Here is a 10,297-nt window from a genome sequence, read left to right as displayed (position 1 = left end):
GGCCTGGCCGCTGGATGGAGGGAGGAGGGAGGAGGTTCCGGCGCAGTGCAGAGCCTGCCCACTGGCTGGAAGAGTTCATACTTGTGAGGTCCACACACCAACTCCAGATGAGGATGTGGTGTCTATGTGCTGCACAGAAGGACTAATAATAAAGATCGAAAAGAAGAGCTCATGACTTCCCCACCATAGCTCTACCTTCAGAACAGAAAGTTTTGAATTGTTTTCAAAACATACAACCTGAAGGCCAGGTTTAAGTAAACACATCTTCTAGAGGGAGGGTACAGATGCATGCAGCCCTGCAGCCAAGTTGAAGGATCTGGCATCCTCCGCAGTGACAGGGCTAATGGTCTAACACCTTCTGGGGAGAACTTTTCCTGTTGAGTTGCTGACAGCACCCTCAGCCTATGGGACACACAGAGCTTGAAGCAAACCTGACCTTTTGTGTGTGGCTGTGAATAAGGCCTGGGTGTGTCAAAATGCTGACATTGCCCTTCCCTTACAGTCGTTAGAGAATTGCACACACATTAGCTCTGTGCTGTAAAGATTTGATTCCGGCCACTTCGTGACTGAAGGATAACTTTATTACGCAGAGAGGATTTGTGGTGCAGCTCACTAATGTAGTCTTGGGCTCCTTCCCTAATGCCACTTCCAAGGGCAGAGGCCCAAATGTACATTTCTCAGAAAAAGCCATGTAAGTAGGCAACAGACAGAAAAAGGTTCAATGCTAATCATGATCAGGGAAATGGAAACCAGAGACAGAAAGAACTGCTGCCTCCCTCTGAAAGAATGGTCATGACCAAGTAGACACGGGACAGCCAGCGCTGGGGGATGGAGAGAAGGGAGCCCTGACACTGTCGGTGGAAACGGAAATTAGTGCAGCCATCACAGAAAACAGCATGGAGTTACTGAAATGATGAAAGCAGAAGCACTGCACAGCTAGGCAATCCCAGGACTAGCTGTGCACCCAGGAAGGGAGAGCAGCAGGCTTCCTGCGGCACTGTTCACAACTGCCAGAAACTGCAACCCACACCCCTCACCACTTTCTAAGAGCTGAGCTGGCACCTTCAACAGCAACCCTGGGCAGCAGAGGTGGCCCCACTCATCCTCTCAGAGATGCTGGCCACTCCACCAGGGCACCGGGAATTACCTGGGTAACAAGGGAGTCTTCTGCTCTCTCCTGGGGACCCCCGGAGTGCTAGCTCCTGTCCCAAGCACTTTGCACAGCAAGTGCTTTCCCCCAGCCCAGGGTGCTCAGATGGAGTCAGCCACAGCAGTGTGACACGGACTTTGCTTCTGTGAAGGTCCTTGGCCACCAGCACTGAGCACCAGGGGGCCAGTCAGGGGCTCAGGGAGGCTGAGTCAGGAAGCTCTGTAGGAAGATGCTGGGGATGTGACTCAGTGATGGTGGAGAAGAAGCAGGGAAAGCATCGCGATGACCAAGACGCAGCAAGCTTGACAAATGAAATATTACTATGAGCATTCCGCTTGGCAACTTGGTTTTTCGTTTATGTTTTATTAGTATGTGTAGCAGTTAATACCTAGTACATTCACAGTCGGGATTGGTGCACGTACATAGCACCTCTTCATTCGTTTTCATCTACTCCCTCTCCCGCCTTCCCCACTCCTTCCATCTTTTCACCCTTCCCATCTGCAAAAGCTCTGCTTCCTCTTTTCTTTCCATTGTTTCATTCCTTTCCCTCCCTTCCTCCCCACTCCCTATATCTTTTGTTCTTGTTTTCATTTGAAAAACATCTCCCGACTTCCTATCTCTCTTCCATTTTGGTCTTTATTTCTATTTTGGCTTTCTTTTATAAGAGAAGCCATGTGATATTTAGGGTTGTGTCTGACCTATTTCACTTAATATGATGACTCCAGTATGCATTAACGTCCCTGCCAGAGCTTCAAGTGGGTCCTTCTCCATGAGAGAGCCCATCCCATCAACACCACGTTCTCTTTACCCTTCCCCCCTTGCAGGATGGAGAGGCCATTTCCAAGACTGAGCTATTCTGAGCTGTGCCATTCCAAACATGAGTGGGCAATGTGCAGTAACACGATGTCTTAACCCTCTCAGGGAGATCCCTAGAGGGGGAACGCTTGGGTTTAGTGAAATTTCTAGATTTAGTTTTTGAGGACCCTCCCCACTAATTTTGCAGTAGTTGTAACTCAAACCAATGAACATTTCTAAAAGGAAGTACAAATGCCCAACAACTACATGAATGTTCAACCTATAAGCATTTAGAAAAATTCAAAGTAGAAGAACTGTGATGTTGCATCTTATTCCAGAAAGAATGGCAATCATAAAAAAATCAATAAAAAAGGATAAATTTGAGTCTTTACTAAGCAAGCAGATGCACCTTTAAACTATAGTGTTAAGTGAAATAAATCAGACACACGAGCTTAAACATTGCATGAGAAGCTCAACCTATAAATAAAGAGCAGAATAAGGCTAGACAATGAGGAGTGAGGGGACAGAAGGCGCTGAAGGGATGGAGGGAGGAGGAGGAACGTGACGGAGCGGGATGAAGAACGGAGCTAAGGAGCTCCACGTGTGCACAGCAACTCCAGGCAAGGGGTGGAGCGTTATGTGGTGCAAATGCACAGTGAAAACTAAAATGCAAAAGAAAAATGACTCAATAATGATAAATGCTTGAGGGAGGAGCACTAGCCTGCTATATTGCTTGGAAAAATGAAATCTAATAAAATCATCTTGTGATTTAAGAGTCAAAAAATAAAGCAAATTATGAAGGCTGTAATTTATGACAACATAAAAATGTGCTTTAAAGGATCCTTTAAATGTCTTCAGCTGGGGTGTTAGTTGTAATTCCAGGCCTCCAGAGGCAGAGGCAGGAGGATTGCTACAAGTTCAAGGCCAACCTGGCTACAAACTGAGTTCAAGGCCAGCCATAACTACATAAAGAAACTCTAAAAAGAAGTCTCCCATAAATAAATGGCAATAATTTTAAAATGTAGATGAAAGTCATTCTATAAAAGATTATCTCTGATTATGCAGGTCTACCATATAGTAATAAAATGCCTAATTCTTTTTCAATGGATTCAAGGTATTTATACTCAGATCTTTCAAAATGTTCTAGAATGACATGGAAAGACCTTGATCAAATATTCAAACACCTGAAAAAAATTGTGCAAAACTTTATTCTCTTGGACAACATAGTGCATGCCTGGCCCTTGGCATTAAGACACAGATCCACACAGCTGTGCTCCTGTTTGCCTGAGGAATAGGACAACACATGCAGGCAACGCAGTGTGCTGAGGAGGCTGAGACAGGGAGGTTTCCATGAAGGAGATGGCTTCTGCCTCCCAGCACGGGGCCTCCACCTCCAAGGGGATTGTGGGCCAGTGCACAGAGCAAGCTCTGCAAGGTCCAGAAGGCAAGGGGGGCAATGACACTGACACTGGGAGGGGAGGCCACGGGGGTGAGATCTCTGAGCCCGCACATGGGTGGATCTGAATTCTTTTAACTGAGGCCACCTCTCACTGGCCATGATAAGTGTACCGCAAAAGCAGACTCCACAGTTACTTATTGGGCTACATGGAAGCAAGAAAATCGGCATGGCAATGAGAAAGGCTCAGTCACTTATGGGGAGACAGCAGCCAAGGATGGCTGTGCTCAGAGGAAGGGAAGGATCCAGACCCGCGTAGTCCATAATACATACATAGTGATGCTCAAAGAGTGAGTGCTTCAAGGAGAAAGGCACTGCTTGAATACCTGGGAAGTGGTTGTGGCTGTGGCCTGGCTCAAGGCAGAGGGTAGGGGCAGAGCTCCCCAGGAGTGCCTCGGGTGACCCGGGAGGTCAGGGGAGGGGCCCAGCTACTTCCCCATGGCCTTCTGGAAAACCTCCCTTAAGCTCGGCCAGCGCCTCTGCCTCCCCATTCTCCCTGCAAAGTAATAGATTAAGGGTTTGGTGCTGCTGTTCACACAGAAGAACAGGAACACAAAATCACAATGATAAAGGATTTGGAGCTTAGGAATGAAGTGTCCCAATGCAGGGAGGGACAAAGTTAAAAGTGACACAGCTGTGAGGGCCACGGCGATGTACAACTTGCGAGATGGATGCACGGAGGAGCTGCACTTGATTGTAAACAACAAAATCACAGCGCACAGGAGTGTGGTAGACAGAAGAATGACGAGAAACAGATATGCCCTCGTAAACGACTGCTCGCAAAGTTTGGAGGCTGTTGAGTCACACTTGCAGAACATTGCATACAGCACAGCTAGCGCAATGGCCAGGAGCCAGGTCAGAAGGCACACAGTGGTGGACGAGTGCTTTGGAGAGCGCAGCCGGTACCCGATGGGGAAGCAGACAGACAGGCAGCGGGCCACGCTGACGGCGACCACCAGGCAGAGCCCCGCTGTGTAGCACATGAGACCGAACAGCCGCAGGTACAATGAGATGGCATGCAAATAACTAAATATCCATCCCACGACACTCACTAGCAGACAGGTGAGGAAGGCAAAGTCAGCCAGGGCCAAGTGAAAAATAAAGACAGAGAAGCGGTCCCACTTGATGGAGCAGAGCAGGAAGTAGAGGACAAGCCCGTTGCCTCCCAGGCCCAAGAGGGAGATGGCGGTGCCGAGAGAGAAAATCTTCACAACCTGGTCATATTCAGCACCCGTTGACCAGTACCAGCCACTTTGGGTAGAATTAAAGTAGTCCATCCTGGGATAACTTCAGCCTGGGGATATCCAAGCAGCAAGGATCCTGTAGAGAGAAGCACAAACTCGCCGGTGATGACCCCAGCGCAGCGGCCCCGTGGCCTCTGCCCATGTCCTTCCAGCCAATGTCCTCCAGCACATGCATGGGCATGGTGCTGTGTCTCAGCCCTGTGCTGAGTTGTGACACAGCCTCAAGCACAAGGGATGCAGACGGCACAGACAGACAGCAAACAACAGAGTGGGGAAGGCACAGACCAGGACAGGAGGCCGACGGGTGCCCATCACGTGTCCCGAATGTCAGGTCCTGTGTCATGGAAGTCATGCACCCCTTAGAGAGAGGGACGCACCAGGCACCCAGCTCATCGCTTTCTCCTGGCCCCTCCTCTCAGGCCATCCTTCTCACCATCCAGTCCCCTCCTTGCTGTCCCCATTTCACAGAGCAGAGATCCAGCCTGTCCCCTTCTCCATCCACACAAGCATCTCAGCCAGGTGAGGGCCCACATGGCGCCATGCTGCCCTGGAACCTGGTGTCACCTTCACACTCTGTCCATATCACCCCACAGCCAGGGCAACTGGAAGTCCCCAGACCTCCCTGGAAGTGTGTACGAGTTCTTCCTCCCCTGGACCACAGTCCCTTCTGTGGGCCCTGGAGCCCTTTCACCAGGCATGGCTGGACCCTGAAAGCCAGGCCATAAGGGCCCTCTGCCCAGAAGCCCAGGCTCCAGCTCACATGAGGAGGGCTCCCGGGTCCAGAAGTGTGCACAGCTGCAGTTACCTCAGTACCTCCATGACCTACCTTACCCTCCCCCTCCTCCATCTCTTCCGCTCCTTTCACCTTTTCGCCTGCTTGACCCATCACCCACTCAACTCCCCTGTCCAGGACTGAACCTCTGCTCCTCTGCCCAGGGCTCCCCTCCCTCAGGTAACTGTGCAAGCCCCCTCCTACCCACCCAGACTTCACAGTCTTCCCCACTCAGCCCCAGGTACTTACCCTTAAGCACTGCACTTTCCTGTCCTGCAGCCGCGGCACCTTGGACAGCAGCGCTTGCATCCCCTGGTGCAGTGTAGGCCTCAGCCATCCAGAGGAGGATCCGGGACAGGGCTCACATGGCAGCTGCAGAAGGAAGGCACAGGGCTGGGCACATGGCGGGATCTCTGTGGGCCAGGGTTGCTGCTTTAGCCCAGGCCTGCCATGAGCAGAGAGGACCTGCGCAGGTCCTGTGTGTCCCCAGGGGAAAGGTACAGGAGCACGAGGTGGCACAGTGACCATCAGCCAGCCTGGGGCAGGCCTAGCCGGGTGAGGGGCTGTGGGAACCCAGAGATGAGTATTATAAATAGCGGGCCTTGGAAGGAGTGGGATTAAGCAGAACACAGAGGGAACAGCCCAGGCAGAGGTTCTGAAGGGATCAGGAAAACACTCACGGAAACCAGGAGTGCGGGACATCTTCCCAGGGGTGGCTGATTGCTAGGACATGGAGGACTCAACCCCAGGCACTGAGCAGGAACCAAATGCACAGCTCCTGGGAGAGCAGTCTCCTGCTCCTCCTGCTCACGTGGAGCCGTCCTGGGATCCTCAGTTCTGCTCCCATGAGAAAAGAGGACAGGGCTCACACAGACACTGCACCTTGAGTGTCCACAGGACCACTGCTCATGTGATGCCCAGGGGGACCCTGGGACAGCAAGGACAGGCAGGTATGTGTCCCGCTGACCACATGTCAACATTAGGGCTCTGGGGCCGGGGAGATGGCTCAGTGGAATAAGCGCTTCCCCGGCAAGCGTAAGGGCCTGAGTTCAATCCCTGGTTCCGCAAAAAAAAAAAAAAAAAAAAAAAATTAGGGCTCTGGTGCTTGAAAAGGGGTGAGCTTGTCTCTGTGAACCACCTGCCGTCAACATCCCTGAGCGGACGACCCTTCATGGCAGCCTCAGGGGTCACAAGGGCTGGGTAACCCAGATCACCACCACCCGACAGTTCCCGGATATGGTGCGATCTGCCTCTCAAGACAAGACTGTCATCATGTGGAAGCTGGCCAGTTAAGGCATCCCTCAGTGTGCTCTGAGGAGTCCCTCCCACTTGTAAGTGATGTGGCCATCTCCTCAGATAGCCAGTTTGCCCTCTCCGGTCCTGGGATGGGACACGGTGCCCCTGGGATCTTACAGCAGGCACTACCATGAGACAATTTGTAGGCCACATCCAGGATTGCTGAGCGCGGCCTTCTCTGGCAACTGACAGAGCGTTTCTGGATCCTGAGACAAAACCATAAAGTTATGGTTTACTCTGGGTGTAGCCAATACACTGTCCAGGATGAGAGTCACTTGGAGTGGGTGTCTTGTGTCCATTTGTCACCCATCAGTGGCAACCCTACCATCGCCTTCTATTGCTGGGACAAGCTGGCCAAGGCATGGAATTTGGCAAACTCTAAGCTGCAGACCAACCATATTGGCCATACTGGCTATCTGAACACCGGGACAGTCTCTCCCCGTGGATCCCTCCGTGCTTCTGGAGGGGAGGACAGCCAGGCCACGCTGTGGGACCTCAACGAAGGCAAGCCTCTACACTTTAGATGGAGGGGACATCAGCAGTGCCCTGTGCTTCAGCCCTACCCACTATTGGCTGTGCGCTGCCACCAGCCCCGTATCAAGAATGGGACGTGGAGGGCAAGATCACTTAGATAAACTGAAGCAAGAAGTTGTCAGCACCAGCAACAAGCCTCCTCAGCACACCTCTCTGGCCTGGTCTGCTGGTGGCCCCACTCTGCTGGCTACACAGATAACCTGGTGTGAGTGTGACCCGTGACAACTGGCACCCACTGGAAATATGTCAGCTTTAAAAATTTTTTTTAAAAACTGGCTTTCTAAAAAAAGACAAGATCTAATACTGTCTGTGGACAGGATATCATGTCTGCATCTTCTACAATGAATACCCACTAAGGCAACAATATGCAATGTATTAATTATTGAAGCTGTCCTACTAATCAGTTTTGAAACTGTCTCATTGCTATTTGTTTCTCAATAGAATCATTTTTTAAAAAAATAAAAATAAAAATTTTTAAAAAGAACAAGAAAAGAGAACTGGGTGAAATTATTCTCATTCTTTTCCGGAAGGATAAAATCAGATGGCTTTCTCATCGCTGGGGCTCGAGAGCTGACACCAGCACCTGCAGGAGGACAAGTCTACTCGGCTCTCATCTCCAGTTCCAGCCAGCCAGAGCCTGGGCGAGGGCCTGGCACAGAGGAGAGCTGCTTGATCAAGAAGCAGAGAGGAGCGGAGGAGCCAGGCGGGGCACAGACCCATCCATGCCACCCCCAGAGAGCTGCTCTGCCGGGTTCCTCCCCAAACAGGAAGCCAGCCCTGGCACCCCAGGACCTGGCACCTCCACAAGCCCCACTGAGTGGGTGCACATTTTGCATTTGAGCCATGAACACTAACCCTTTCCTCAAAAATAATGCTAGCCAGAAACAATCATCCTGGAAAACCAGAGATCAAAACGCCAGCTCCACTCAATTTTTATTTCTTCTTTTAAGTTTTTACACTAGGGAGACAACAAGATATTTACACATGTGGGTCTGGTTTATTTCACTTATGGTTATATCTTCAAGTGGCATCCACTTATCTTTCAAGCCTTCAAATTTATTTTTCTTTAGAGCTGAGTAATACTCCATTGTATAAAAATACATCTTTTTCATCCATTCCTCAGGTAATGGGCATTTTGGTTGCTTCCAAGATTTGGCTATCACAAATTGTGCTGCTATAAACATAGGGACACATATATCACTATGATATGATGTTTTCAGTTCCTCTGGGAAGATTCCCAGTAGGAGGACAGCAAGCATGAATGGGATTTCCAGTCCTAGTTTTCTAAGGAGTCTCCACACTGATTTCCATAATAGTTGCACCAGTCTACACTCCCACCAGCAGTGGAGAAGGGTTCCTTTTCCCCACAGCCTCTCCAACATTTGTTGTTTGGTGATTTCTCTATGATAGCCATTCTTTCTGGGGTGAGGTGGTATCTGAGTGTTGTTTTAATTTGCATTTCACGAATGGCTAGTGATGTGAGCATTTTTTATGTATTTATTTGCTTCTTATATTTCTTCCTCTGAGAAGTATGTGTTCATCTCAGAACAAAAGTTTGTAGTAATATTGTTTAGACAAGATACCGTGTCTGCATTTTGTCCTCTGAATAACCACTATGAAGGCAACAATAGGCAATGTATTAATTATTGTAACCGTCCTACTAACCTGATTTGAAACTGTTTCATTGCTATTTTTTTCTCATTAAAATGAATAAATAAATAAGTACAAATGCCAGCCCCAGTCAGGCTGTCACTGACTCACCCGCAGTCCTGATTCCCTCGCTGACGCGTGCTCTGTAAGGCAGGTGTGGCAAGGGGAGGGTGATTAGGGCCGGCATGTTTTTGTCTCTGATTTTCAAGGCTGATTGTTTTCCATCTACATCTTATTTTGGGAGAAACTCAGCATACACCCTGTCCTGAGGTAGCCTTGGGGTATCCCCCCTCACCCACACTATGGCCTCACCCACACTATGGCCTCACAGCAGAAGAAGCCAAGAGCACTACTTGGTCAGAGCCCTGGGACCCAAGATGGAGCAAGGGCTCCTGGGAACCACACAGGTCCCTTGTCCCCTGGGCCCCTGGGCCCTACCTGGGGCCTTCCCTCAGGAGACCTGAAGGAAAGCAAGTGTTCATGTTTATTAATAAGGCAGTGTCTCCCAGGGGAGCAGTCGGGTCCCCTCACCCTGATAAGAGTAGGCGGGTGAACGGGTCCCAGAGAGGACTCTCCTCAGAGCCAGTAGTGCCCAGTGATGCCAGCTGCCTCCTCCTCATCCCCACCGGGCACTGAGAAAGGGTGGTGGCCCCGGCACTGGGGGCGCAGCGTGTTAAACTGAAAACAGGAGCCGCAGCTCCTGGCCTCTCCGCTACCTGAGCAGAGTCCTGAGCAGAGTACCAAGGCTGCCTACGTCTGATATGCAGGTAGCGACCTTAAAGTGCCTTTCGGAGCTGTGACGAGCCACCAATCTGCAGGTAGCTTTTTACCTGGAGAAATGCAGGGAACCTCGTCGCATAGACCCACTTGGGGAAGCACAGGCACTTGACCTCTGCAGGAAACGGGATCCCTGGACGCTTCCCCAAAGGGCAGTAATGAGGCCACCAGGAAGACCCTGGGCAAGGAAAACAACCCCATCCCAGGAAGACAGCAGCTCACGCCGCAACTGGGAGGCTGAGCCTGCAACGCTGTCCCCGCAGGGAAGACCTGGCCGGAGCTGCGGTGTCACTGAATTTCGAACCCTTTTGCTCTCAGACGTATTCAACATGTTTCCTGATTGGTTCTGATAAAATGATACTATAATTCGGCTGGTTTATAGCTCACTGCTGTAAAGTGCGGCCAGCATGTATGAGGCCCCGAATTCTTATCCAAAAATTGAAAGAAAAAATTTTAATTATATTTGCTGCAAACATATTAACGTATTGGACGCACACGAGTGCTTTGTAAAGAACAAAAAGGAAGCGCGCTGCTGCCTCCCCTGGGACCCATTTGGGTCTGTGTGCTACTGAGGCCTTGGTGGCATTGCTACCAATGGAAAGTAACATTGCCCTTTCTCCCTG

General features: G+C 50.4%; 1 pseudogene; it reads left to right on the top strand.

Annotated features, from left to right (window-relative positions):
- The first annotated feature begins 4,241 nt into the window (after window positions 1-4,241).
- LOC101578411 lies at window positions 4,242-7,456 on the top strand (annotated as a pseudogene).
- Window positions 7,457-10,297: the final 2,841 nt, after the last annotated feature.

The sequence above is a fragment of the Octodon degus genome, unplaced genomic scaffold (genome assembly GCF_000260255.1).
Source record: "Octodon degus isolate 3935 unplaced genomic scaffold, OctDeg1.0 scaffold00093, whole genome shotgun sequence".
NCBI lineage: Eukaryota > Metazoa > Chordata > Mammalia > Rodentia > Octodontidae > Octodon > Octodon degus.
This window is presented reverse-complemented; position numbering and strand designations above follow the sequence as displayed.